This window comes from Melanerpes formicivorus, unplaced genomic scaffold (assembly GCF_026170545.1).
Source record: "Melanerpes formicivorus ecotype bairdi unplaced genomic scaffold, bMelFor1.0.p_v2 SCAF_10, whole genome shotgun sequence".
Lineage (NCBI taxonomy): Eukaryota > Metazoa > Chordata > Aves > Piciformes > Picidae > Melanerpes > Melanerpes formicivorus.
The window spans coordinates 6244519-6269027 of NW_027142362.1; positions in this window are offsets into that span (position 1 = coordinate 6244519).

Consider the following 24509-nt stretch of genomic DNA (forward strand, 5'->3'; position numbering starts at 1 on the left):
ATAAAACTGCTAAGGCTGACCAGAATCGTGCCAAAAAATCCTAAGCACTCTGGTGGCACAGCAATCCTCAGTCCAGAAGCTGGATAGGTAGGATCTGGAGCACTGTAAGAAGTTGACCAGGAAGGTAGCTGAGGCCCCAACCCTGGAATACTCAAGGTCAGGCTCAACAAGTCTCTGAACAACCTGCTCTTGTGGAGGATGTCCCTGCTCAGTGCAGGGGGGTTGGACTGGATGACCTTTGGGGGTCCCTTCCAACCCAAACCATTGTATGATTGTATGATGTATAGACCTCATCTAGGTGACCACTGTGCTTGGAAGATGGGGCAGCTGCCAGGCTTCCACAGTAGCTGTTGACTAGAGCTGCTGGGCCTGAAGTTAGAAAGTGGTGCCTATATGCCATGCTCCATCAGTGACCAACCCCCATTCTCTGAGGGCATGTCTCACAGCAGGGGATTGTACTGATGCACAGGATCTCGGGGCCACATTCTCCTCTCTGAAGTGCTCCTGTGACTCCATCCCATTGAATCTGCATGCAGAAGAAGAGAAAGCAGCCACAGCCTGCCTCTAGCAGCATGGTCCTGTTGAAAGGAAAGGTCAGTTGTGTTGGGGGGCACTTTGGGAAGAGGCAAGTAGCTGTGGAAGGAATTCTGAAGATGAAGTCCTTGCTTTCATCTTATCTCTTCTTTGCTATCTTTCTAGGGAAGAACACTGTATCTTGGAAGGTGCTGCTCTGCTAGCAGCTCTCAAGCAAGCTTTGGATGACTTCTGAGGCCATGGACCATGCAGTATCTTGCAGGCTGTTAGGTAAATCTATGATGGTCACTTAAAAACTGAAGCCAAACTTTTGAAGAAGAGGGAAAAGAGAGCTGCCAGCAGCCACACTCAGTAAGTTCCAGTTGGTTTGATTGCTTTTCTGCAATGCAGCACAAAGTGTGCAGGAGAAGCAATTCCAAAAGCAACAGTTCACTGCACCCTTCCCATGGCCAACAGCCTGAGATTTCCAAGGAAGAGTAGTTAATGGTCCTGGAGAGCCCTGCACAAGAAAACAACTGTGCTTGGCCTCTGCATTATACCACCAGGCATTGCTGGTCCTGGTGGACCTGCAGTGGATGTGGGGAGAAGGTCTGCAAGGCTCTCTGCTGGACCAGGGGAGTTGTCTATGAGGCTTCATACAGTGAAGGGTGGAGGAAGTGGTGGGCAGCTGGAGACATGATTGCTTTTGAAGCTGGAGGCTTTTAGGAATGAAGAGCTTGGTGGCAGCAATCATGCATCCCCAGTTCTGCTTCTCCCTGCACCCTGGATCAGTGGATTTTGGGATACTCCTCTGAGGTGCTGAACAGGTCTCTAGACAGGCAGTGCAGGTTCAGATCTTGCCTCTTCTCAAAGCTGAGCAGTTTTCCTTAGGAAATAGAGGGAGTTTTCTACCAGATATTGGTGCTTTGCCCTCACCTGAAAATAATCCCCTGAGGTCTGAGAATTCCTTGTCCTACTGGTGGTGTTGGCAGCACTTGAGGAAATACAACCTGGCTCATGCCCAAAACATCACGAGGCCACCCTGGAAATGGCAGGGTTATGAGGATGACTCCCATTTGCTTTCATGTGGGGCTTTGGGGAGGTCATTTCTCTGGGCCAGCCTCTGCAACCAGAGTGCTGAAAATTGATTTAATTTCTGAAGAATAAAAATCAATGGGTGAACTCTTCAGGTGAGGCCATGCAGTTCTGATGGCTGCTGCTTCAACAGCAGCAACAGAAAGCCAAATCCTGCTAGTCACAGCAAAACTGCTCTCTTTTCCATGCCTGTTTTGAACCTGTACATACTGTGGTCTCTGCATGTTGCCCACCAGCACATGGTGGGGCTCCAGCCCATGCCCACAACAGTAGGTATCATAGAATCAACGAAGTTGGAAGAGACCTCCAAGGTCATCCAGTCCAACCTACCAGCCAGCCCTATCCAAGCAGCTAGACCATGGCACTGAGTGCCTCATCCAGGCTTTCCTTCAAGATCTCCAGGGATGGCAACTCCACCACCTCCCTGGGCAGCACATTTCAGTGACAAAACACTCTCTCTGGGAAGAATTTCTTCTTACTATCCAGCCTGAACCTCCCCTGGCACAACTTGAGACTGTCCCCTTTTTCTGTTGCTGGTTGCCTGGGAGAACAGGCAACCAAGTATACCCCTTGAAGGTAGGAGAAGAGGGAATTGCACACAGTGGAACAGCCCTACCTGGGAGAGGGACTAGGGGTTTCTTTGTTCTGTGTGTCCCTGGAAGTGATGGAGAGTGTGATCCCTGTCAAAAAGCTCTGCTGTAAACTCTGCAGAAGGTGTCTCTTTGGTGGTCAAGTCCAAGTTGCACACATCCACCTCAGCTGCTCACTGGTTCCACCAGCACAGGTTCCAACCTCAGTGGACCCTGGGCTCACGTTAGGTGATGGCTTGGTAAAATGGTCAGAGGCAGCAGGCTGCAAAGATCTGGTGGAGGGCAAAAATACCTATTTGTGTGTGGGAGCATCTGTGCTGTCTTAGCTTCTAAAAGCAAGAACTTTTCAGAGGGGCAGTGACACTTTTTTTTCCTCTCCCCTGGAAGACATGAGCTGACAAAAGCAAGGCCTGCCCGGGATGGCAAAACCCAGTGCTAGGGGAAACATAATCTCATCTGAAGGCTTTCAAGGCAGTACCATATGTCTTCCATGTCTTGGCACCACTTGCTTGATCTCTGTGGGCTTTAGTTTCATGCCAGCTATTCTCTGTGGCTCTCTTCAGGCTTTTTCTTGGAGCAGCTTTTTCCCTCGCCACGTGGCTGTGAGGTGCTCGGGAAAAGAGAGGCCAGACGTGGGCTGAGAGATTTAACAAGCATCACCTTGATGCTTATAATGGCATTACCAGTATCATAAACACTTACAGCCAGATCAGCACCTGGGAGGCATTTGGCTCAGCTTGCTGAAGTGCTCTGGGATTGTGAGAATGATGAATGTCACCAGCCAAAGCTTCTTCTGAGGAGGATAGAGAGAGAGAGAGACAAAGCAGGGCAAGCGCGATGCTCCGCGGGGATGGGCAGAGCAGGATTAGTGCTGCAGGAGGTGGGCAGGCAGCGAGGATCTGCTCTGGGGCACCAGGAGCAGAGCACAGCAGGAAGGAGAAATTCTTGGACCAGCTTATCAAGGAATTGGGAAACTCCAGGATACTGTACTCGTGGGGGGGATTTTTACTACCCAGACATCTGCCGGGTAACAAGTGCAGCTAATCATGGTGATAATGCACAGCCCTAATTCACCATCAATCCTCTCCCATATGGTTAGGGTTGTATTTACAGTAGGAAGGGAGGGAGGGAGGGAGAGTTATTCATGAATCAAGGTGAACTGAGTTGCTGGTGCAGAGCCAGCCATATATTGTGGAAAATAAAGTATGACAGGCTTGAACAGAATCCCTCTGAAAGCTTGCCTCTAGTTTGGGTATTTTAAGCCCCCCAAAGAAAGCCCAACCCAAAATCCAGTTGCTGTAATTACTGATTGCTTTTAAATGCCCCAATTGAGCTCCTCGTTTCTCTGTAACCTTTGGTGACCTTGGAGCAGCAGTTCACAAGCAGAGAATTAGCCAGCAGATGAAATACACCTCCTCAAATTCAATTCTCCTGATGAGGAAGGTTGAGGAGGGTCAAGTGAAAAAAAAAAGAGAGAGAGAGAAAGAAAGAAAACCAATAAGAAAGGAACCATGCTAATGTCTGCTTAGCTCACTTGCTAGCACAGGGAAGGATGTTGGTTTATTGATATACTTCCACAGCCTTTCCTCAGTAGCAGGCAATAATTTTGCCATCTAACTCGCCAAGGACCCAGAAGAGCAGTGTGAGCTCCAATATATCTGATATTGAGGCAGGAAGGAGATGTCCCAGCTGCCAGAGTTCAGGGCTCAGCACAGTTAGTTACTGATGAATGATGGAGCCTTTTCCCCCCTGTTCAGCAATTCCCTGCTCCCTGCTTGTGCTTGCCCCTGTGCTGCCTCATCCTTGGCGTGGGTTTATTTCAGCGAGGATGCTGAGCTCTGCCTTTGGCCACTCAGGGACCAGGGATTTGCTTAATGGCATTACTGCTTACTCCTCAATTACAATATTTGTGTATCCAGCTCTGTTGGTGCTGCTTGCTGCAACCCCCCTGACCTGGCTGGCTCTCACTGGGGAAGTTTTTGAGCCATTTGCTGTCAACCAAGCGTTTTCCTGTTGGTTTCTCTCTTCCAGCTGTGATTGAAGGGGAAAACTTCTTCTTGATCAGCTGCCTGAAATACAGGGAGAGCACAAAGCAGAGAGAAGGCTGCAAAATCCAGCCAGTGGAGGTGGTGGAGTCACCATCACTGGAGGTGTTCAGGAGGAGACTTGATAGGGTGCTTGGTTGCATGGTTTAGTTGATTAGGTGGTGTTGGGTGATAGGTTGGACACGATGGTCTTGAAGGTCTCTTCCAACCTGGTTATTTCTATTCTATTCTATTCTATTCTATTCTATTCTATTCTATTCTATTCTATTCTATTCTATTCTATTCTATTCCTGTCCTACTCCTACTCCTATCCTATCCTATCCTATCCTATCCTATCCTATCCTATCCTATCCTATCCTATCCTATCCTCTCCTCTCTCTTTTTGGCAAGAGCTCCAATGTCCTGTGCCCTGCTATTTTCCTTGCAGGAGCTCCCTTTGTGCTGTTGCTGAGAGATGGGATGGGTCAGCTTGCTCTGTCACACCCACTGCAGCAGGGTTTTGTCCTTGCAACAGCTCTCCTCTCTTTCTGTCTGCCCTGTCTGCTTCCTACTTGAAATCTGGTTTCAAAGTGAAAAGAGCTGAGCTATCCATCAACACTTTGGAAGAAGGTTCTTGGTCCACTGATCTTGGTGGTCTTAGAGCCCCAGTGGATCTGGGGCAGCGTGAGGCAGGAGAAGGAATTCAGTAAAGGATTTGCCTGGGTGGAGGGATGAGGAATCCTCAGCTCACAGCACTCAAACTTAGAATCATAGAATCAATAAGGTTCTATATAATCAATAAGGAAAAGACCTCAAAGATGGGGGGCCTGGGGCTGCCTGTCCTGGCTTGATTGTTACTCTGGACAAAAGAAGGGCTGGACAACTGCAGAGTATTGATTAACTCCTGGATTAACATTAATTGATTAACATTAATTATCCCTTCCCATTCCCACCTTCAAATAGATTTCCAAGAGTGCTTTCAGTATTACTATTTATTTTTACTTATTATTTTTACTTATTTTATAGGTATCTATCTACATTGGAATGGGCTGCCCAGGGAAGGGGTGGAGTCACTGTCCCTGGAGGTGTTCAAGAGGGGATTGGATGTGGCACTTGGTGCCATGGTCTAGTAGGCATGAGGTGTTGGGTGACAGGTTGGACTTGATGATCTTTGAGGTCTTTTCCAACCTTGTTGATTCTGTGATATCTGTCTCTCCATCCCTCTGTCTCTCCATCCCTCTGTCTCTCCATCCCTCTGTCTCTCCCTCTCTGTCTCTCCCTCTCTGTCTCTCCCTCTCTGTCTCTCCCTCTCTGTCTCTCCCTCTCTGTCTCTCCCTCTCTGTCTCTCCCTCTCTGTCTCTCCCTCTCTGTCTCTCCCTCTCTGTCTCTCCCTCTCTGTCTCTCCCTCTCTGTCTCTCCCTCTCTGTCTCTCCCTCTCTGTCTCTCCCTCTCTGTCTCTCCCTCTCTGTCTCTCCCTCTCTGTCTCTCCCTCTCTGTCTCTCCCTCTCTGTCTCTCCCTCTCTGTCTCTCCCTCTCTGTCTCTCCCTCTCTGTCTCTCCCTCTCTGTCTCTCCCTCTCTGTCTCTCCCTCTCTGTCTCTCCCTCTCTGTCTCTCCCTCTCTGTCTCTCCCTCTCTGTCTCTCCCTCTCTGTCTCTCCCTCTCTGTCTCTCCCTCTCTGTCTCTCCCTCTCTGTCTCTCCCTCTCTGTCTCTCCCTCTCTGTCTCTCCCTCTCTGTCTCTCCCTCTCTGTCTCTCCCTCTCTGTCTCTCCCTCTCTGTCTCTCCCTCTCTGTCTCTCCCTCTCTGTCTCTCCCTCTCTGTCTCTCCCTCTCTGTCTCTCCCTCTCTGTCTCTCCCTCTCTGTCTCTCCCTCTCTGTCTCTCCCTCTCTGTCTCTCCCTCTCTGTCTCTCCCTCTCTGTCTCTCCCTCTCTGTCTCTCCCTCTCTGTCTCTCCCTCTCTGTCTCTCCCTCTCTGTCTCTCCCTCTCTGTCTCTCCCTCTCTGTCTCTCCCTCTCTGTCTCTCCCTCTCTGTCTCTCCCTCTCTGTCTCTCCCTCTCTGTCTCTCCCTCTCTGTCTCTCCCTCTCTGTCTCTCCCTCTCTGTCTCTCCCTCTCTGTCTCTCCCTCTCTGTCTCTCCCTCTCTGTCTCTCCCTCTCTGTCTCTCCCTCTCTGTCTCTCCCTCTCTGTCTCTCCCTCTCTGTCTCTCCCTCTCTGTCTCTCCCTCTCTGTCTCTCCCTCTCTGTCTCTCCCTCTCTGTCTCTCCCTCTCTGTCTCTCCCTCTCTGTCTCTCCCTCTCTGTCTCTCCCTCTCTGTCTCTCCCTCTCTGTCTCTCCCTCTCTGTCTCTCCCTCTCTGTCTCTCCCTCTCTGTCTCTCCCTCTCTGTCTCTCCCTCTCTGTCTCTCCCTCTCTGTCTCTCCCTCTCTGTCTCTCCCTCTCTGTCTCTCCCTCTCTGTCTCTCCCTCTCTGTCTCTCCCTCTGAAAACCTCCTGAAGAGGCAGGGTTTCACCCCAAATCCCCTGACCCTATGGGACACCTGTACTCCATGCCATGAGGACTAACATTCAGGCTGTCCTCAGATCCAGCTGCCAGTCATTGTACTATTTCCTTACAGCTCCAGCCCTCTCTGCTTACACTGTGAGCTCCTATGGCACTCATCATAGCTCATTTTATTCTTCCCTCAGCCACAGTCCTGCCAGCTCCATCTGCACAGGCAGCATTTGTGGAGAAAAGCAGGGTTTTTTACATCTTGACAGGAGATTGGACGTGGCACTTGGTGCCATGGTCTAGTCATGGGGGCTGTGTTGATAGGTTGGACTTGATGATCCTCGAGGTCTCTTCCAACCTTAGTGATACTGTGATACTGTGGCTCTGGGCAACCTGAGCTGGTGGAGGATGTCCTTGCTCACTGATGGGGATTGGACTGGGTGACCTTTGGAGGTCCCTTTCAGCCCAAACCATTCTATGATTCTATGCTCTGAGTTGACAGTGATGCTGTGAGAATGTCACTGCAGCAGAAGGCACAATGGCCAGGGAGTGGAGGTATCTAGCTGGATTTGAGAGGAACACTTCTGTCTGTGCATGGGCATGTGTCCCATTCTATTATGTGAAATGGATATGATTTATTTCAGGAAAAAAAGAAGAAGATTCAGGCAAATGTAGGAGCAGTGATTTGCAGGAACCAACAGTGTTTGGAATATAAATAGAGACAGGCAGCAGCTTTTCTGCTGATGGGGCGCTGTGCTCTGGGATAATAAAGCCATTTTGGAACTCTCTGTCTGTCTCTTGAGCTTGCACACATTTTATCTCAGAATCACAGCACATGTCTGGGTGGAAGTGACCTTCAAGCTCATCCAGTCCAACCTCCAACCCAGCACTGGAGGGTCAACACTAAGCCATGTCCCTAAGCCCCAGGTCCACACACTGCTTGAACACCCCAAAGTTTTTAATTTCTAGTGAGGTTCCCCATCCTATTTTCCTCAGATCAACAAAGAAGGTTTGCCATCCCTTTGGAAGAGCCATCACTGCAATGTGTAAGTATACTCTGTGCCCCTATCAGTTTCTTCTGCTCTCAGGATCTCCCTGAGCACTCCTTTATCAGCCAGGTGTAGGGGAAGATACCTGCAAATAAAGATGGTGTCCAGGGAGGTGGTTGAGTCCCCATCCTTGGAGATAATCAAGGTCAAACTCAGCAGGGCTCTGTGCAACCTGAGCTAATGCAGGGCTCCTCAATTTAGGAAGGACATTGAGATACTTGAATGTGTCCAGAGAAGGGCAACAAGGCTGGGGAGAGGTCTCAAGCACATCCCTGTGAGGAGAGGCTGAAGGAGCTGGGGTTGTTTAGCCTGGAGAAGAGGAGGCTCAGGGGAGACCTTCTTGCTCTCTACAACTCCATGAAGGGAGTTTGTAGCCAGGTGGGGGTTGGTCTCTTCTCCCAGGCAACCAGCACCAGAACAAGAGGACACAATCTCAAGCTGTGCCAGGGGAGGTTTAGACTCGAGGTGAGGATAAAGTTCTTCACAGAGAGTTGTTAAGCATTGGAATGTGCTGCCCAGGGAGGTGGTGGAGTCACTGTCCCTGGAGGGGTTCAAAAGAGGATTAGACATGGCACTTGGAGACATAGTTTAGTTAGTCAGGAGGTGTTGGATGACAGGTTGGACTTGATGATCTCTGAGGTCTTTTCCAACCTTATTGATTCTATGATTCTATGTCCCTGCTGACTGCAGGGGAGATTGAACTAGATGACCTTTGGAAGTCCCTTCCAACCTTTCCAACCCATTCTCTGCTTCTATGTATGTTGTAACAGGGGCTGCTACTGCAAATGTCCTGAGAGCTCCCAAGCTCTGCTTGTGTGCCAGACTTGACAAAAGCTTTCTCGTGCTCCTTTCCTGTCAGGGTAGGCTGAACTGCAGCTCTTGTAAGGGAGTTGTTGTTCACACATTTTTGACCCTTGGAGTGGAGTCATATTTTTGGAGGTGCTCATTTTGCTTCCACCCTGGGAGTTTCTGCTCTGCCATAAAGGTAATGAAACCAAACAACCAGAGAATGGAAAAGAGGCAATGCACAAGAAGTATTTGATAGAAGTGAACTGTCTCTTTTCTAGGGAGATTGTACCCATGGAAGGCAAAGGACATCCTGGGAACTGAAGAGCTGTGTTTAGGGTGAGGGGAGGACAGCACTGCAAGTATTGCTTTATCACCATCTATCACTAATCTGCAGGAATTCCTCTACACCTTTTTAAGGACTTAGAGAGCAGTCTGGGGTCTTTTAGTCTGCTGAGACTAAGGGGGAGACGTGAGTTTGTGATGTTGATACGTGGAGGAAGCTGGGGTGATGTTGCCAAGAATCTTCAACCATAGCATCATAGAATAAGTAAGGTTGGAAAAGACCTCAGAGATCATCAAGTCCAACCTGTCACCCAACACCTCATGATGAACTAAACCATGGCACCAAGTGTCACATCCAATCCCTTTTTGAACACCTCCAGTGATGGTGACTCCACCACCTCCCTGGGCAGCACATTCCAATGGCTAACAACTCTCTGTGTGAAGAACTTTCTCCTCACCTAGAGTTTAAACCTCCCCTGGCCCAGCTTGAGACTGTGTCCTCTTGTTCTGGTGCTGGTTGCCTGGGAGAAGAGACCAACCCCCTCCTGGCTACAACCTCCCTTCAGGTAGTTGTAGAGAGCAAGAAGGTCTCCCCTGAGCCTCCTCGTCTGCAGGCTAAGCAACCCCAGCTCCCTCAGCCTCTGCTCACAGTGCTGTACTCAAGGCCTCTCCCCAGCCTCATTGCCCTTGTCTGGACACGTTCAAGAGCACATTCCAATGGCTAACAACTCTCTCTGTGAAGGGCTTTCTCCTCACCTTGAGCCACGTAACGTGCCAGCGCTGCAGGAATCAATTCCTCATATTTCAGAAATGGTGCAGATAAAATATTACTGTTCAGAAACACTGCAAAGGAGAACTGTGCTGCTATGGCTGTGAGACAGAACAATATGGCAATGGGGAAGGAAAAACCAGTCCAGTGCAGGACTTGATCCAGAGAAGGGCCACGAGGGTGAGCAGAGGGCTGGAACACCTCTCCTATGAGGACAGACTGAGGGACTTGGGGCTGTTCAGTCTGGAGAAGAGAAGGCTCTGAGGTGACCTCATTGTGGCCTTCCAGTATCTGAAGGAGGCTACAAGAAGGCTGGGGAGGGACTGCTCAGGATCTCAGGTAGTGATAGGACTAGGGGGAATGGAATGAAGCTGGAAGTGGGGAGATTCAGGCTGGAGGTGAGGAGGAAGTTCTTCCCCATGAGAGTGGTGAAGCCCTGGAATGGGTTGTCCAGGGAGGTGGTTGGGGCACTGTCCTTGGAGGTGTTTAAGCCCAGGCTGGATGAGGCTCTGGCCAGGCTGATCTAGTGTGGGGTGTCCCTGCCCATGGCAGGGGGGTTGGAACTAGATGATCCTTGTGGTCCCTTACTGATTCTATGATTCTATGTCACCGCATGGCTGTAGTAGCCAGAGTGAGACTTGAAATGCATTACCAGAGAGATTTCCCTGCTCACTGTCAGCCTGTGAAGCTGTCCAGCACTCTTGCCTGCATTCCCTTCTAGCCAAGTTTTCCCCAGTAACCCTGGATCAGCTTTTCCAGTCCCACCAGTTTGAGACAGGCAGTGAGTGGTGGAAGTGAACAAAATTCTTCCAAGAATAGGTTCTGCTGCAATCATCTATTTTACTTACACATGTGATCAAAAGCAGCTGCAGCCCCTGAAGAACATTTTAGAAGAGGAGCAAAATCTGGCAACTTGTTAGATGCCCTCAATGACTGTAACCTTCCCAGAGACTTTGATCATGGCTTCCTTCATCTCTTTTCATGCTGCTTACAAAGTTCCTCTGTGGAAAACTGTAGTGTAGGATTTACTTCAACTGAGGAGAGACAAATTCAGTCTGAAGGCAGGAGATGGCCAATCTCTGAGCTTGGGGCATGTGTAGATCGTGAATGATATTGGAGCAGTTGCTGCAGAGGGGATGTGCCAAGTGGCTGAGAGTAGGTCCGCACCAGAGAATATCACTGCACACATTTTTAGCTGTGATAAAGTGGAAAGGTGACCTTCTACAGTCAGGTTTTGTTATTTCAGAACTGGAAATCATAGAATCACAGAGTGGCTCAGATTGGAAGGCACCTCAGAGATCATCTGCTCCAACCTCCCCACCATGGACAGGGACACCTCTCAACTAGACTCAGCTGCTCAAGGCCTCATCCAACCTGGGCTTGAACATCCCCAGGCAGGAGGCAGCCACAACCTCCCTGGGCAGCCTATTCCAGAGTCTCACCACCCTTCTACTGAAAAAATTCCTCTCTTCAGTCTAACCCTGCTCTCCCTCAGCTTCAAAACATTCCCCCTTGTCCCGTCTCTAGACACCCTCCATGAAAAGTCCCTTTGCAGCCTTCCTGCAGGATCCCTTCAGGTGTTGTAAGGCAGCTCTAAGGTCTCCCTAGACTCTTCTCTTCTCCAGACTGAACAACCCCAGCTCCCTCAGCCTGTCCTCATACCAGAGGTGCTCCAGCCCTTGGATCATCTTTATGGCCTCCTCTGGACTCCACCAGCTCTGTGTCCTTGTGGGAGGGACACCAGAACTGGATACACCACTCAAGGTGGGGTCTGAGCAGAGCAAAGAGGCAGAATGCCCTCTCTTGCCCTGCTGGCCACACTCCTCCTGATGCAGCATTCTGTGACCTTCCCCCACCTGAGATGACATCATGGGCATCTCCATGCTCACTCTCCCACCAGCCCTGTCTGCACATTTTGAGCCATCTGGAAGCTCTTATGGGTCAGGAGCTGTCCCCTGAAGCAGGGTAGTCTTCTCCAGGGCAGCTGCGATGGTTACTGTAGGTACTCAGTCAGTTCCCACCACGGCTGAGTTGCAGCTACTGCTGGGCTGTTTCCTGCAACTGCTGCACTACACTGCAGTATTTCAGGGGGAAAAGTGGGGAGTGACTTTTCCATTTGGAGCCACATGGGGGGACTCAGCCAGACAGCTTGTGATTACCCTGGCTGGAGCCAGGCCAAGGCAGAGGCTCTGTGGCTCCCCATCTGCAGGCTTGTTTTCAGCCCTTCAAAGAAGAGATTGCCTGGAACACGTTGACAATAATGAAACAAACTTAGTTTCTGTCTGGACATCTCCTCCCTCATGGCCACAGCAGACACAAATAACTCCCCAGTGTGGTGCACCCTGCAAGGGCTCAGCTCACAAACCCAAACGGGAGAGCAGCTGGAGCCCAGGAGCTTTCCCCATTCAGGCAGGCGAGCTGTGAAGCAGGTAATGAAAGGGCTGTTGTTTTCCAACACGGCTGAAATAGGTTATTCAGGCAAATAAATCCTGCCTCTGACTCCTTCTCTTACAGCAGGAGCCGTGGCCTTCATCCAGGGTAGCACTTTGGTGTGTGCTGAGCCGGGAGTTGCAAGCAGCCCTACCGATGCCAGGGGCTCAGCTCCGGTGCTCAAAGGTAAATGCGAGGAGTGGGTGAACAGTGCCATTGCCCAGGGGCCCGGCCTCGTTAGCTGTGATTATACAGGCTTAGGGTTGGGCTGGATCCCGGCCCACTGGAACAAAGCAGCAGGATTAGCAGGCGTGCAAAGAGGGAGCAAAGCCAGAGGGTTCCAGCAGCCTCAAACACAACTTTGTTACCCTGACAGAATGTATAAAAGTGAATGAAAAGGCTGGGTGATTGCTGTTGCCATCCTGTTAATTAGGCTGAACTCATGCTTCATTAGTGCTACAATATGTTTCCATCTCAACAAAGCCCTGTTGGGTGTATGGAGCCACTTTACTATTAGGAAAATGAAGCCTTATCAGAAAGCCCTGCAATTCATTCCCTCAGACAAGTGGTGACAGACATTGTGTTGGAATGGCACTGAAGAGACAGATTGCTTGCTTAACACTTGCTTTTCCTAACCAACAGGAAGAACTGCTTTCAAAACCAAGTGATTTGTTGCACCAGGAGCTCTTCGGACCTCCAGCTCCAGCTGCATTGCAGAACCCTTTAGCTGTGCTTCAAGCAGTTCCTAACACCCGTGGAACTGAGCTGCTTTTGCATGTCCTCTCAGTGTCATTGTGGAAGTACCCTCAAGAAGGACATTGAGACTCTTGAATGTGTCCAGAGAAGGGGAATGAGGCTGAGGAGAGGTCTCAAGTACAGCCCTGTGAGGAGAGGCTGAGGGAGCTGGGGTTGCTTAGCCTGGAGAAGAGGAGGCTCAGAGGAGACCTTCTTGCTGTCTACAACTACCTGAAGGGAGGTTGTAGCCAGGAGGGGGTTGGTCTCTTCTCCCAGAACCAGCACCAGAACAAGAGGACACAGTCTCAAGCTGCACCAGGGGAGGTTTAGACTGGAGGTGAGGAGAAAGTTCTTCCCAGAGAGAGTTGTTGGCCATTGGAATGTGCTGCCCAGGGAGGTGGTGGAGTCACCATCCCTGGAGGTGTTCAAGAGGGGATTGGATGTGGCACTTGGTGCCATGGTTTAGTAGTCATGAGGTGCTGGGTGACAGGTTGGACTAGATGATCTTTGAGGTCTTTTCCAACCTTATTGATTCTATTATTCTATGATTAAAATCCCTGGGTCTTCCTGGTACTGTGGGGACGAAGCAATGCAACATCCCTGCAGCAGGAGTGCAGCAAAAGCACTAGCACAGCCCACATGCCCTGCTTGCAGCAGTGTAAGGCTAAGCAGCAGAGTGAAAATGTGACACAGAAGCAAGGAATGAGGTGTACCAGGTTGTTCACTGCCCCAGGAAGACACCATGCACCCCCAGCACTGCTGTGTCATGGGCAGAAGCTGTTAGTTGCAGTAATGTTATGACAGGTGCAGGCCTGGCTGGAATTTTTCCTGGATTCACTCTGCTAGGAAGGGACTTTGGATGAAATCAGGGCACAGGGCCACTCTGGCCTCAGTGGAGAGGTACAGAAAATGGAATGGGATGGGATGGAATGGAATGGAATAGAATAGAATAGAATAGAATAGAATAGAATAGAATAGAATAGAATAGAATAGAATAGAATAGAATAGAATAGACCAGACCAGTTTGGAAAAGACCTTCAAGATCATTGAGTCCAACCTATCACCCAACACTATCTAATCAACTAAACCATGGCACCAAGCACCCCATCCAGTCTCTTCCTAAACACCTCCAGTGATGGTGACTCCACCACCTCCCTGGGCAGCAGGTGAACTTCAGTCAGTCCTCTCCTACCAGGTACTTCCACTTTCTTGGTGGCATTGTTGGGTTTGTGTGGCTGCCTTCAAAACCAGGTTTCTGCAGATTAGAATGTTTGAGGACAAGGAGAGGAGAGGGAGAGGGAAAGGGAGAGAAGAGGAGAGGGGGAGAGGAAGAGGAAGGGGAGGAAGAGCAAATGGGTGAGCAAGTGGCTGGAGGGAGGAGTGACTTTCAGAGATCTACCACCAAGTGTATAAAAATTGGCTGTGTTCACAACGATATGAATTTGAGGATGTGGAGGCAGGTTGCATTTTGTGCTCCAGTGAGTCCCTCATGCAATCTTCCACAGGTTGAAGTCAAATGGCAAATGTTGGCTTAATATCAGTACAGCAGGACAAACCCCACGGTGCTCCATCACCCTTCCCAGAAGGTCCTCGTTTGATGGATCCCATCTGGGACCTCCATCGCTCTCTGCCACAGCCAAAAGCAGCCCTGTCTGGCAGTGTGGCTGAGTTAAATGCAGCTTCATTCTAGCCCTCAGCTCTTCCTGCCTGAATGATCTGGATTTGCTGTTACTGGTGGTAAGCTCAGGGGAGGGAGATGTGTAGCAACATGGTTTTGTGTTCATGTTTTGTGCCGTTCTTTAGCCTTACTATAAACACCCATGCTTACTCATGTCATCCTGCAGTGGATCTAAAAACACCTCCCTCTCTCCAGTTCCACTGCTGTACCTCACAGACCTGAAATGACTCCATATGAGAGGGTCATAACAGCACTGTCTGATGGAGAAGAAAAATGGCAATGAGGTAATGTAGCAAAACCAACTGCCTGAAAGAGCATCCCTGAACTGCTCTCTAGCTCAGTTTGCTCTTGTAACTCAAGCTCTACTGGTATTGTCATCCAGCTTCAGGCCTGAAGGCATTGAGTGGTGGAATGCTGTGAATTCCATGGATTTTATCCCAAGGTGCAAGTGAGTGCTGTGAATGATGAGCCACATCCTGCTCCATCCTTTCCTTCCCCTGTGCCACCCTCCAGGCCACGTCTTTTTACAAGGGTTTGTGTTGATAGGATGAAGGGCCAATGGGTTTGAGGTGGAAGAGGGGAGGTTTAGACTGGAGATGAGGAAGAAATTCTTTAGAGTGAGGGTGGGGAGACACTGGAACAGGTTGCCCAGGGAAGTTATTGATGTCCCTTCCCTGGAGGTGTTCAAGGCCAGCTTGGATGAGGCCTTGAGCAACCTGGGCTGGTGCAAGGTGTCCCTGCCTGTGGCAGAGGGTTGCAACTAGATGATCTTCAAGGTCCCTTCCAACCCAAACCATTCTATGTGTCAGCTGCTGTGGAGTTGCACATCCCCAATGCAATCAGCCCCAGCCCTGCTAACCTTGGGGGAGCTGTGCACATTCACTCCAAACCAGGTTTCCCCAGAGCTCTGAAATGAGCATCATGATCTGAATTCATAACAATGACAGTTGGCAACCTGAGGCTGCTTAAATGGGAACACCTTCTGCTTACAGACGTGGAAAATGCTGCACTGCAGTGAATTTGGGAAGATCCTGGAAGATTTTTGTCCCAGGGTGGAGTGATGTCTGTCTTGATGCTTTAGGGCCACCATCACCATACGCCACAAGTTGCTGGGTTTTGCCAGGTTGCTTAGAATCTGGATCAGATCCCTCGCTCTCTGCTTTGCTGTGCAGCTGTAGAGATGCTTGAGCTGAAATGAAGTGATGGGACAGGGCAAAGCAGAGCAGGACAGGAATGGCTGTTTGGGGGGCAGAGCCAGCTTGCATCCATTTAAAGACAGATGATTGCTCATGCTTTCCACTTCTTTTGGTCAAGGACACAGCTACAATGATTTCTTTGCTTAACCAAGTGGTGTCCTAAGCTCAGTTTTGTACAGGTTCCATAGGTCATTAAAAGTGAGTAAAGAGAACCAGTGCATCAAATAGGAAGCCATTGATTGCTGCAGTATGCAGGCCATAAGAACACCTCATTTTCCATCCTTCTGGATGAGCTTGTAAATGTTTTGGTGCAGTGATTGACAGCTATCAATGTGTTCCCACAGAGCAGCTTCCACAGCAGTACAGGATGAAATCCACTGGCAAATGTCCAGCCCAGTTATTGTGTAGGGTGGTTTTATTTTTGGTGTGTGGATAACCTTCCTGGGGTGAAAAAAAATCACTTTGAATAAACTGGGTGGTCAAAATCCACTGAGGGAGATGGGGCTCTTCAGCTTGGAGAAGAGGAGTCTAAGGGGCAACCTCCTTCATGTTTATAAATACATAAAGGGTGAGTGGCAAGAGGCTGGAGCCAGGCTCTGCTCTGTGATGCCCAGCGACAGGACAAGAGGCACTGCGTGGAAGCTGAGGCAGAGGAAGCTCCATGGAAAGAGGAGGAAGAATTATTTCAGTGTGAGGCTGACAGAACACTGGGACAGGCTGCCCAAGGGGGTTGTGGAGCCTCCCTCTCTGGAGCTATGCAAACCCACCTGGCTGTGTTCCTGCGTGACCTGCTCTGGCAGGGGGGTTGGGCTGGATGACCTCTCAAGGTCTCATCCAGCCCCTAACATTCTGTGATTCTGGGAAGTGCAACATGTTGAGGAGCACAGGCTGCCCTCCCATGTCCCTGTGCTTGTGAAGTGAGTTTGCAGTGGTAGCTGGTACTGGCTACGTTGGATTTCACCTGTGACATTCCCCAGCTCACCACAGCGCTTTGCCTCTGGGCTGGCTTTATTTGTATCAAGCATTAACATGCATAAAGGGTTGCCAGTACTTAATAAAAATGCCACTGGAAACTGCATCCTTCCACCTGTCTAGTGAAGCAGATTATATTGTGTTTGAACTGTGTTTGAACTGAGGGTACACTCATGTGAGAACTGCTACAGCCCTAACCCACACCCAGGCAATAACAAAGAGCTCAGTTAATGAAAACCACTCAAAGGAAATCACTGCCCACCTCTTCCAAGATCAATTAGAAAGATTATTCCAGCATCCCTAATGCTGCCACACTGCTGTTGGGCTCTAAAGCACCTTTTCCTTTTAGAAGGCTCAGGCAGGGAGTCTGGCAATACTGTGTAACAAACAGTGCTGGGGGAGGGGGGGAGAAAAAAAGAAGGCATTTGTGGTGCTGTCATCACCATAAACTCCTACAGCAAAGGACAACACTTGGACAGGGTGTAAGGTCTCCCTGTGTGGTGGGTTTGAAACTGCCCCCCCCATGTTACATTTGCCAGACCAGCTCAGTTGGAAGCAAATGAAAGCTGTATTTACAAGCAGAACTACAATCTGCAGTGGAATGCAATGAATGTGTACAGAAATATACAATATTTGCAGGTATTGACAATTAATAAACACCACAAGAATGCCCCTGGGCAAAGACCAGGGGAAGCTACTAGCTTCTCCCTCTCTGCCTCCAGACCAGGGGAAGCTACTAGCTTCTCCCTCTCTGCCTCCAGACCAGGGGAAGCTACTAGCTTCTCCCTCTCTGCCTCCCCTTTACCCCAGGTACAAAAGGGAGAAAGAAGCAGAGAAGTTCATACCAAAGCAATGCAGCCAAGGTCAAGCAGAAGCAAGTTAGTATCTTGGGATGGAGTGGAATGGAATGGAGTGGAGTGGAATGGAATGGAATGGAATAGAATAGAATAGAATAGAATAGAATAGAATAGAATAGAATAGAATAGAATAGAATAGAATAGAATAGAATAGAATAGAATAGAATAGAATAGAATTAACCAGGTATCATGGGCAGAGGCTGTTAGTTGCAGTAATGTAATGACAGATGCAGACCTGGCTGGAATTTTTCCTGGATTCACTCTGCTAGGAAGGGACTTTGGATGAAATCAGGGCACAGGGCCACTCTGACCTCAGTGGAGAGGTACAGAGAATGGAATGGAATGGAATGGAATGGAATGGAATGGAATGGAATGGAATGGAATGGAATAGAATAGAATAGAATAGAATAGAATAGAATAGAATAGAATAGAATAGAATAGAATAGAATAGAATAGACCAGGTTGGAAAAGACCTTCAAGATCATTGAGTCCAACCTATCACTCAACACCATCTAATCAACTAAACCATGGCACCAAGCACCCCATCCAGTCTCTTCCTAAGCACCTCCAGTGATGGTGACTCCACCACCTCCCTGGGCAGCACATCCCAATGGCCAATCTCTCTTTCTGGGAAGAACTTCTTCCTAACATCCAGCCTGAACCTCCTCTGGTGCAGCTTGAGACTGTGTCCTTGAGCAAAGCAGCAAGAAGAGGAGAGAGGAAAAAGCTGTTTTGGTACAAGTAGTTTTAGTCCCTTCTCTCTTCCAACTGGATTGTTTAGAATTATCTTTATTTTCCTTTTTACACCCAAAAGTGATTTCTTTTTTTGACATTTTACTACTTTTCTACTCAAGAGCTGTGAAAGATTCTTAAAGGCATAGCCTGAAAGTACCACACCCTGTAAGGCCCACATTCAAACCAGCACAAGAAGAGAAGGTTTGGGGCCAAAAGCTGTTGCCCACAGCTGGATCAGAGAGTCTGAAGCACCTTTTCAGACAAAGTCTGGCAAAAGGCTTTCCTAAAGGGCTTCTGTCCATGCAGGACACCTCAGTGTGTCTTCAGGGCTCAGCTGGCAGATGATTACTCTTCCAGACAGAGAAGATGACATCCCTTCTGGCAGTGCCTCAGCAACCTGAGCTGCTGTAACACCCCAGCAGATGGAGGAGCTGCCAGAGAAGGACTGCTGTGTGCAAAGCAGGGAATCCAGAGTTCTGCTCTGTGGCTCTAAGCGTGGCTCTGTGGGCAACCCCTCAGCTGCTGGGACATGGTGATGCTCTACTGCCTTTGGAGATGTCCAGCAATTTATACCAGTTGGGAGTTTGGCTTTGTTGTGGACATTCCAGTTTCTAAATGTGTCTACTCTTCCCTTTTTTTCTCTCAGGGATTTGTTTTGCCCATCCCCTACATCAGAAGGTGGGCCTGAGCTTTCATGAGGCAGGGCTGACTGCTGGAGTTGCTTAACTATTGGAAAAGGTCCTAAAAGCTGAGGTTCTGGTATTTATCAATAGTGAGAAACTGACAGAACTGCTTTGGGTATTTGTCTGGCAGTGATTGTTCTGCCCCAAATAGCCAATTTGGTTTTAATTACATCAAAAGTTAGTATTGCCAAAACATCATTTCTCATTGGGGAAAAACCAAACCAAAACATGTCCAGAGAAGGGAAACAAGGCTGGTAAGGGGTCTGGAACACAAGCCCTAAGAGGAGAGGCTGAGGGAGCTGGGGTTGCTTAACCTGGAGAAGAGGAGGCTCAGGGCAGACCTTCTTGCTCTCTAAAACTACCTGAAGGGAGGTTGTAGTCAGGTGGGGGTTGGTCTCTTCTCCCAGGCAACCACAGAATCAATAAGGTTGGAAGAGACCTCAAAGATCATCAAGTCCAACCTGTCACCCAACACCTCATGACTACTAAACCATGGCACCAAGTGCCACATCCAGTCCCCTCTTGAACACCTCCAGGGATGGTGACTCCACCACCTCCCTGGGCAGCACATTCCAATGGCCAACAACTCTCTCAGTGAAGAACTTTCTCCTCACCTCCAGCCTAAACTTCCCCTGGCACAGCTTGAGACTGTGTCCTCTTGTTCTGGTGCTGCTTGCCTGGGAGAAGAGACCAACCCCCACCTGGCTACAACCTCCCTTCAGGTAGTTGTAGACAGCAATAAGGTTTCCCACCACTAATAAAGGCTCATGAACTTCTGCCTCATGTGAGTGCAGTCAGGAAATGTCTCTTTTAAACACACAATGTGCTTGCTTTTGTCACACCAGAAGACAGAGAAACTTCCCCTACTTGCCTCCTCTGATGGTTCTTCTCTTTGCTTTGCTTGCTGCTTGCAAGGGTGCTGCATGGACCTCTTCTGCTTGCCTCAGGATGTGCTGCTGGTGGCTGATGTAAATGGCTCTGAACAGGTTCATTGCTCTCCACAGTGAGTCCAACTCACCTGGAAGGGATGATAAATGAGTGGGATGTGGTAGTTAAGGGCAGTGGGACTGCCCTGTGCCAACACAGCAAATGGCCATGGAGGGCTGCAGGGGCACTGCTTTGGGGGAGTTTGTGTCCCTCTTCACCATACTACACCTCCTTGATAACACCCTGTTCCCCCATCCCAGTGTTTCATTTCTGTGTGGCTGTCCACAAGCACCTCAATTCCTGCCTTGGACAGGGAAACATCCTGTGTGGTGGGGCTCATCTCTTCTCCCCTGTCACAGCTTCCTAGGGGTACTCTTGTCCCACCTAAGCAGCACATGGCAGTCCTGCCTTTCAGGGTCTGTGATCCAGAACTTACTGCAATCCATGGCACTCCCCTCCAACAAACCACTCTTTTGCACCAGGTCAAAGCTCTCACTGGCCTTCTGAGACCCAAAGAGCTTTGCCCAACCACCAGCAGTTTGGTTTCAGCCAATGCTTTCAACAACCAGAAGAGGAAAGGTAGAGAAGGAAGGGAGGGATTTGCTGCACACTCTTTTGCTGGGTGGTCTGCCACTCCTGTATGCACTCAGCTTTGTTTTCTTGACTTCAGAACCTCTCTTTTCCTCAGCCAGAGGAGCTGCTGATTTCTCTTGCTGCTTTTCTAAAGAGCCTTTTCTGAATGATCTCCATATTCCCAGAGGGTTTGTACCTGCATCTCCCAGGGGAGAAGCAGTTGACTCTGTGCTCTTCAAGATGGAGAGGGCTGTTTGCACAGCTGGAATCACCTTTGTTTCTCACGCTGGCATTGCTTACATCTCACTTGCTGCCCTCTATTACACCCAGACACTTTCAGAGCTCCTGCTTGCCAACATACATTTGCTGTTGCTAGGGTTATTTTTCTGCTGTTAAATGATGACATTTGCTGTTCTAAGAGGTATCTGACTGTCCAAGGTCCTGCACCAAGCCAGGAAGAAGCCAGTATCCCACCCGTGCCCCCCTTGCAGGGCAGTGTAGGGACTTTTCCCTCAACCTGAAGTCCTGTGTGGCACAGCACCAGGGCCAGCAGCCCAGCTTGCTAGCATGAAACTCCCAGAAAAGCTTGGAAAGTGAAATTCTGGACTCACCAGGGACTTTCTGCCCATAACCTCAACAGACTCAGGATACCAACCCCCATCCTCTCTGGCTGTGTGAGATGGGGTCCTGCGGGCCTTGTGCTTTGCTCAGCACCTTCAGCTCAGGGTGGCCATCAATCATTTGGCTTTAGATTCAGGTTTAGTCCTTCCTTGAGATTTCCTGGAAAACCTCAGATAGTGTCTATGTGATTTGTAACCCAGCACAGCCACACCTGCCTCATGGGAGAGCACTAATGCTACAGAGGACACCTCCCTACCTCTTCCTGTGGGGAGGAAACCTGGGGAGCAGGGGACACTGTGGGGATAACTTTCAGTCTACCTTGGTTGGATCTGCTCCCTTTTTCCTTTGACACCTCACACCGTCATGGTACATTGCAGCTGGACTCCAGATGCCCAACGTGGTAAGATCTTGTTAGGAAGAAGTTCTTCCCAGCAAGAGAGATTGGCCATTGGAATGTGCTGCCCAGGGAGGTGGTGGAGTCACCATCACTGGTGGTGTTTAGGAAGAGCCTGGATGGGATGCTTGGTGCCATGGTTTAGCTGATTAGATGGTGTTGGGTGATAGGTTGGACTTGATGATCTCAAAGGTCTTTTCCAACCTGGTTAATTCTATCCTATCCTATCCTATCCTATCCTATCCTATCCTATCCTATCCTATCCTATCCTATCCTATCCTATCCTATCCTATCCTATCCTATCCTATCCTATCCTATCCCATCCTATCCTATCCTATCCTATCCTATCCTATCCCATTCCATTTGCAGGTCTGTTCCAGACAGGCTGTGCCAGGTCAGAAGCAAGAGCATCAGTGGTTTAGCTCTGTGATTTTTTTTTGTCCAAGGGAATATGTGACCTTTCTGCTGAGGTTTTTGCCTTCTCAACAGGAGGGATGAAGAGAAGATGGCAAAATAGAGTGCAGATGTTTTCCCTGGGCTGTAATGGCAGGGTGGAAGCAGTGTAGGTTTTCTTTCCAGCTAAATTAAACACTCTGTGTCTTAGACTGCAGCACTGCCACTTTTTTGTGTGCCTTTTGTGTAAATCTGTACTCCAGAGTGAAATGGGTGGAGTGATGATAAACCTCCAGCTGCTATGTGGCTCTTGGGTTTTCCCTTAGGTAACCCCTCTGGTACTGCCTCCAAGTACTCCTTACGGAGGCTGAGGTCTCTGGTAGCTCCAAGAGGCAGGCTGGGGTAGTGTGCTTTAAAGAACAGAGCAATAATTGTCTGTGCTTGTGAAGACTTTCAAGTCACCTCCAGCAGCTGGGATAAACACTGGTTTGTGTAAAGAAAGCCCATGTGGATTTCTGAAAGCCATCAAAGCATTTAAAGGATTTCTCAGTGTACCTGGGTGAGCAGAGTGAAACTGCAGGACACACTGAAACCCACTCCAAAGCAGGGGGAGGCTGTGAGGGCCAAAATCATCAACAGTTGTTGTATTAATGGGTCCTCTGCAGACACTGCATCTCTGGTGGACAATGCTACCAGAGCAACCCAAATCACATGGACACTTTACACAGAATGGATCAGGGTGCAAGAGCCCCTCAGAGATCATCTGCTCCAACCTCCCCACCATGGGCAGGGACACCTCTCAACTAGACTCAGCTGCTCAAGGCCTCATCCAGCCTGACCTTGAATACCCCCAGGCAGGAGGCAGCCACAGCCTCCCTGGGCAGCCTATTCCAGAGTCTCACCACCCTCCTACTGAAGAACTTCTTCCTCAGATCCAGTCTAACCCTGCTCTCCTTCAGCTTCAAACCATTCCCCCTTATCCTGTCTCCAGATACCCTCCCAAAAAGTCCCTCTGGAGGATCCCTTCAGGTACTGGAATCATAGGCTCACAGGATGTTAGGGGTTGGAAAAGACCTTCAAAGATCATCAAGTCCAACCCCCCTGCCAGAGCAGGACCATAGAATCCAGCACAGGTCACACAGGAACACATCCAGATGGGGCTTGAAAGTCTCCAGAGAAGGAGATTCCACAACCTCTCTGGGCAGCCTGCTCCAGTGATCTGTGACTTTCACAGGGAGGAAGTTTCCTACTCATGTTGAGGTGGAACCTCCTGTGCTGGAGTTTATATTCATTACCCCTTGTCCTGTCCCAGGGGTCAACTGAGCAGAGCCTGGCCCCTCCCTCCTAACCCCCAGCCCTCAGATATTTCTAAGCATTTATTAAATCCCCTCTCAGTCTTCTCCTCTCCAGAGTAAAAAGCCCCAAGGCTCTCAGCCCCTCCTCGTGGGACATGTGCTCCAGTCCCTCCATCCTCCTGGTGTTGTCTGCAAGCAAAATGGTAATGATGGAAAGATTTCATTGCAACCACCACCACAGCCACCACTGTGTATTGCTGGGTTTGGTCTTTTTGCATGGAGGCAAAGCAAGCCATGAACTGCAGCTGTGCATTATGAAAGATAAAATGCCCTTCTTTCACCACCCCCTCCCCTTTCCCACCCTATCTGCCCCTTTTCCACCCCACTCACACCTTTTTCCCCTCAAACCCAGGGCACCTGGGCTCTGTTGGAGTCTCCTCCCCCCCCAGGTGTGGCCACTTGGCCCTCCCCACCCACTCTCCTATTTAATCCCTCCCAGGAGAGGCAGCAGCCCTAAGCTGAGCCCATCTGGGCTGGAGGATCCTCCTCTCATCACTGGTGAGTGCCCCTGGTGCACACTGGGTGTTGGTGGTGGTGACAACAAAGGCCGGGGGGCCTGGTGGCCCCCCGGTTGTTAGGGCAATGCTTGATGACTCCTCCAATATCCCCCACGGGTGCTGGCTGGGTTGAGCTCCTCTGGGTGGTGTCTTGGCTGGTGAGGGTCTTGCCCCTGGCTCTGGGCTGGGTGCAGAAGTGGTGGTGATGGAGCAGAAGCTGTTTAAGCAGGGGGCAGGATGGTGTAGAGGGAGCAGGAGCCACTTTGGGAAGATGAAGGGGGTTGGAAGGTGGGGAGCAGGAGCTGCTTTGGGAAGATGAAGTAGGGTGGTGGTGAGAGAGCAGGAGCTGCTTTGGGAAGATGCCTGGGAGAAGAAACCAAATCCCACCTGGCTACAACCTCCTTTCAGGTAGCTGTAGACAGCAATAAAGTTTCCCCTGAGCCTCCTCTTCTCCAGGCTAAGCAACCCCAGCTCCCTCAGCCTCTGCTCACAGGGCTGTGCTCCAGACCCCTCCCCAGCCTCACTGCCCTTCTCTGGACACATTTGAGTGTCTCAATGTCCTTCCTAAATTGTACTCAAGGTGTGGCCTAACCAGTGCTGAGTACAGGGCACAATGACTTCCCTGCTCCTGCTGGCCACACTATTCTTGATGCAGGCCAGGATGTCATTTGCCTTCTTGGCCACCTGGGCACACTGCTGGCTCATGTTCAGCTGTTGTCTATCACTTCCCCCAAGTCCCTTTCTGCCTGGCTGCTCTCCACCTGCTCTGACCTCAGCCTGTAGCACTGGAAGGCAGCTTTAAGGGCTCTCTGGAGCCTTCTCTTCCCCAGGCTGAACAAGCCCAGCTCCCTCAGCCTGTCCTCATAGCAGAG